We start from the raw sequence: 5,148 nt of genomic DNA on the forward strand, positions 1-5,148 counted from the left end.
CCTTCCATGACGACCTAGATGACAACCCTGTGAGTGCGGCCGCCTCCCACTGTGTCTGGCTCCAAGGTTCTGGGTCAAGTGCAGCATGTAAAACTCCATGCAAATGACGAGTGTGCTGACTGAATGCACGCAGCCTCCCACCCCCAGTGCCTTGCGAGCCCCATTTTTTTTTAAAGCAGCAGCCACAAATGAGGAAAGGTGCAAAGGTAACAACTTTCTGCCAAAACTTTGAAGAATGGCAGATGAGCCCCCAAAACAGACGGGGAGGTGCAGGGCCCGGCAAAGCACACAGCCGGCGAGGGTTCTCCCCACCACCTGCCTGTCAGAAGAGCAAGTGACTCTGGGGGAGCCTGGAGGGTCAAAGACAGCACCCCGGACCTCCCCACGACGTCCACAAGGGAAAGTTCTCCACTCAGCCGGGGTGGGGGGTGGCGACCCTGGCCTGGGGGGTCGAGGAAGAAAGCCCGGACCCCACCGAGCACTGCTGGCCACATGTGAGCGTGGGGCCTGTTTAACTATAGACCCAGGACTGAACTCCCATGGGAACTGGGGTCCAGACAACCAAACGGGAAGATCTTCTACCGGGACAATGCAAGGGCCAGGGAGCTGAGCCCGAGAGCTGGGCGGGGAGGAAGGAGTCGCCCGCCCGCACCTCCTGCCAGGGGCGGGTGCCACCAAATGAGGCTGGCGGGTTTTAGGCATCGCTCAACTTGCTGTGGGTTTCATAATCTTTTATCTTAACCTTAGTGAGGATTTTAAAGGAAGCAATAGTTCTCACAATAGTTGAGAAACACTTGGGTTGCATTCAGCAGTTCCGTGATTATTTTAAAACAATTTTAAGTGAAATTAAAATTTTACTTTCAAATCATGGAAAATGTGATCTTGTTTTTGTAAAATAACGTATGTGTACCTCTCTCTCTGGCAGTCCCCCAGTCTGTATACTTATCCATCCACCTGTCCAATCTGTCCATCTGTCCGTCATTCAGAGTGTGTGACCGAGAATTGACGGGATAGACAGACACAGAGATACAGAGAGATATAAGATTAGAGATAGAGACAGAGATATGCGTAAAAACAGAGCGTGAGGGTGAACACACTTCACTAATGCTAATACTTGTTCCCTGAGTTGGTAGAATTTTAGGAAATCTGTTGCCTTCTACTTCTGGTATCGACCATTACGCTTTGTAGAATAAGCACACATGGGATCGATAAAACCACAAAATCACTATCTCAGAAAACAAGACAGTAATTCGATTGATCAAACGGAGAAGGAAATGGGCCCCGCCCAGACTGCCTGGGACACTTCCTGTCCTGGCGTGATTAATCACGGTGCCCGCTTGCCCTCACAGATGATGCCTGTGTTTGATGCCAGGTTTCCTGAACTTGGAAACCTGCCTGTGTTTGGGGAACTGTCATGGAGAAGGAGGCACAGGTGCCCAGAGGCCCAGCCCCTCACGCTGTGGCGGGACACCGGCAGAGGCGGCCTGCCTCATCTTTCTCTCAGTCCCCTGAGGGGGAGCCAGCCGTGCAGTCTGCGGGGCAGGACAGGTGCTGCCGGGGTGGGGAGCTTTCTGGAACAGCCAGGGGAAGGGGGAGGAGGACCTGGCTGGCCCCGTCTTGCGTCCCGTCTGTGGGCGGTAACTGCTCCTCACTCCCGGGATGGGATCTCTCACATTCCACCTCGCGAAGCGAAACGGAGCACTTCTATAAAACCCTTACGCTCCCCGAGTTTCTCACAAAACACCCACTTTAATATGCATCGAGCCTGAGCCCAGAGGTTCAAAGCAGGTAGGAAACATGCTGACCCTGAACCGTGACCCCAAAGGACTTCCCTTGACTGGGGTCAGTGGCCCTGGACCAGGTTGAGTTCAAGGAGTCAATGACCACATAATTTGGGCTCACAAAATATTGATTTTTGTTTCCAGCAAATTATACCCTGGCATGGTGGCCAAGAGGCCACATGGCCAGCCTGCAGCAGAAACTCCAGGCTACCTGGCTGTCCAAGGACGCCCTGTGACCAGGACCAGCTGGAAAGTGAGTCATGCAGGGCTGCGGGGGCTTCGGGTGCCTTCCCGGGGCTGGGTCCAGGGGTGACAGCCCGCTCTGGGAGGGTCCTCCCGTCCAACTTGCCCCCACGGAAAGTCTGCGGCACTTGGCTTTTTCAGACCCCCTCCAAATGAAGTGAACTCAGGAAGTCAGGGCCGGCTCGGGACGCAGGTCTCTCCGGGGCACTCTAAGCCCCAACCAACTGTCCCCAGTTCCTGGGAGCCCCAAAGCCCCAAAACTACTGGGGTTTGGGTACAAGTGGGCGGAGCCAGGTAGCAGCCGCTCCTGTCCGTTCTTTGTACAGCGATGCAGCTCGCGATGGACCCCAAACGCAAAAAAATGCGGGCATTTCTTTGCAACTCAGCCCCAGTTTAAACAGAGGTGAGTCCTAACAGGAAGGAACACGTGCCCGGAGACCCCGAAGGGCGCCCTAAACCCTGTAAGAGTCGTCTTCCCGCCCTGCAGCGGTTCCCGGCAGAGCCTAGGATGGTAAGAGCCTTGGGCATCTGACATGGGACGTCCTGTCCAGCCCCTCCCGCGCCAACATCCTTCTCATAGCCCAAGGCTCAGTGCCTCCTCTCCCCTGGGGAGTGGGGAGGAGAAAGTACATGCACATACGGACACACACACACACACACGCACACGCACGCACACACACACGTGCAGGACCCCAGAGTAGGAAGGAAGGCGTCAGAGGGAGCTCAGGGCCCCGCAGATACGACTGAAGGGTGAGGCAGATGGGCGCCGAGCACCCCACACCGCAGCGCTGCTCTCTGGCTGTGCGCTTACCACCACGGGCAGGGCTGGGCTTGCTCACTTTGAACCTGAACTTGGAAACCTGCCTCCCCCTTTCCTTCCCCGGGCAACAATGCGGAGGTCTGAGTCCAGCGCGGAGCACTCCCCCTCACGCCCTCACCACGCCAAACGGGACATTCACTTTCTCCTCTGCCATCCACGAACCAAGCACCACCCCCTTACGGGGAAGAAGCCGCCCTCCTGTTCCACCCCCTCTATGACAGCTCTCCGACCAGTCCTGCTGTCCACCCTCCCCCGGTGTGCTGACCTGCTCTCCTCGGCGGAGGCTCTGCGCTGGCCTTCCTCGCCCTCTAGAAGCCCCGACTGGCAGGGCCACAGGCTCTGCAGAAAGGCAGTGGACCAGCAGGTTTGGCAGGAGTGTCTGTCAGGCCCGGCCTGGCCCTGCCCTGCCCTGCCCTGCGCACGGAAGCGATGTCTTATGCGGGCATCCACACGTCACGCGAGCTCCGGTGCATTCCCACAGCAAGGCCACCATGTGCCGTTTCCTTTGCCTTGTGAGTCAGGGGAATCTTTTGGAAGCTGCCCATGCATCTGGTCAGCCCATAGATGGCGGTGACTGAGAGGGTGACAGAAAACCTCAGATCTTCCCTCTTTTGTGCCCAATCAGCCTGGCCCATCACAAATCCTCAAAGACGATTAAGACAAAATCCGGAGTCCTTCCTCGGTTCTCACGGGCGATTATGAGAAGCATCTAAACAATTCCAATGGATGCACCTGTAGTCGACGTTCAACGATTATTATTTATATTTAGGTGACATTCTAGGTTCTTCCACGTGAATATATATCCAGAATCAGATCACCACTCGACACCTGCGTGGCTGTGCCCCGATCATCACCCACCTGGACACCTGCAATGATCTCCTGGCTGCTTCCTCTGACGCCTCCCAAAGCCAGTTTTCAACACAGTAGGCAGAGTGGGCCTGTTCAAGGAGTCCGGTCATGTCATTCCCTTGGGTTTGGAGGCCGCCAAGCCCTCACCATGTCCTGGGCACGAGCCGCTGCCCGTCTCATACTCGCTGGCCCCATTTGCGTCCACCTGCTCCGCCAGCGCTGCGTGACGCCCCTGCCCCAGCGCCTCTGCACTTGCTGTTCCTGCTGCCGGGGCCTTTTCCCTCGCCTCCTTCAGGACTCCACTCCAGGGCCACCTTCCCAGAGAGCCCGCTCCGGGCCATTCTATTAAAATCACCAGCTTCCCACCCTGAGCCTCCTGCCTCTTTTCCCTGGTTCGTTTTTCTGTATCGGACCCATTGCCCCGTGACATAGTATGGACCCTAATGCCCTATCGTTTCTTCCTGCCACCCCAGTGCGAGCCTGCAACCTCTAGAGGACAAGAACTAGCAGAGCCAGGTCATCTTCCTAAGCCGTTTATCGGAATGTGGTCCTCTGCCCCAAAGAGAGACCACCCTGAAGTGGCTGCTGCGGCAACCGTGATGCATTCGAATGCCGTTTTGTCATCCGTCTGACAGACCCTTCCCGATCTGTGCCTGGTCACCTTTCCTCCCACCTCCCACCTCCCCCGCATGTGTGACGCCACAACCATCCTGGCCTTCCATCCCGCCATTGTGCCAATTCCCTGCCCACCTGGGGGTCTTCGCGCTCTCTGTCCCTTCTTCCTAGAACACTGCTCCCGGGATGTCACCGTGGCCGCCTCCTCCAGACACCCGTAGCCAGCAGCCCCCTCCACTCTCCCACTCTGCCTCATTTCGTCTGCATCACGGTGGCTGTAAAAGCTGCAATCACCTTACTGTTTTGCATGTTCGGTTGGGCTGCCCGTTTGGGGAACACGAGTTCCCTGAGGGCAGCACTCTCGGTCCTGCTCGCCACCCAGTCCAGCACCTCAGAAATGCTCTGGGCACACCTGCTGCCCCGGTGCCAGATGCCTGCAGCGCGGGGTCCGAGGTCCAGCCAGGTGGGTTCAGGCGGGGCGTCGTCAGGTGCCCGCCTGGCCGGTGAGCTGGAGAGAGCTGAGCCTAGAAAGGAACAGAGTTTACCACTTAGTGCCAGGTAATGGGCGGGGTTTCTGGCAGAAAGTTGCTCTTTGGGGACAGCACCGTGGATCCAGGACATGGACTCCTGTGGCAGTGACTCATGGAAGCCCAGCCCAGCCCGGCCCAGCCCAGCAGCACTACACCCAAACCTCCTCCCGCCCTCGGACTAGGTGAGCTGCCTGACCATCTGCGGCCAAGTCCGGCAGGGGCACAGTGGGAGAGGCAGCTCGGGAGGTGCAGCTCGCAGAGCTGTTCCGTCTTGCCCACCACTGTAGCGTGAACTCTGGGAGTTTCTGAA

The 5,148-nt window shown here is 57.4% G+C and overlaps 1 protein-coding gene across 5 annotated transcripts in view; it reads right to left on the minus strand.

Moving 5' to 3' along the window:
• CARD14 (caspase recruitment domain family member 14) overlaps positions 1–5,148 on the minus strand; it is a 24,145-nt gene that overhangs the window by 18,411 nt on the left and 586 nt on the right. Inside the window, exons 2-4 of one of the 5 annotated variants that reach the window (XM_025047198.1) lie at positions 4,603–4,832; positions 3,703–3,782; positions 3,110–3,576 (exon numbers count right to left, since the gene is read on the minus strand). The gene's annotated coding sequence lies outside the window, so the exon portion shown is untranslated. Of the gene's footprint in view, positions 1–3,109; positions 4,833–5,148 lie in introns of all 5 variants that reach the window. The other 4 variants (XM_025047197.1, XM_025047200.1, XM_025047199.1 and 1 more) reach the window with 4 other exon arrangements.

This window comes from Pteropus alecto, unplaced genomic scaffold (genome assembly GCF_000325575.1).
Source record: "Pteropus alecto unplaced genomic scaffold, ASM32557v1 scaffold134, whole genome shotgun sequence".
Classification (NCBI taxonomy): Eukaryota; Metazoa; Chordata; class Mammalia; order Chiroptera; family Pteropodidae; genus Pteropus; species Pteropus alecto.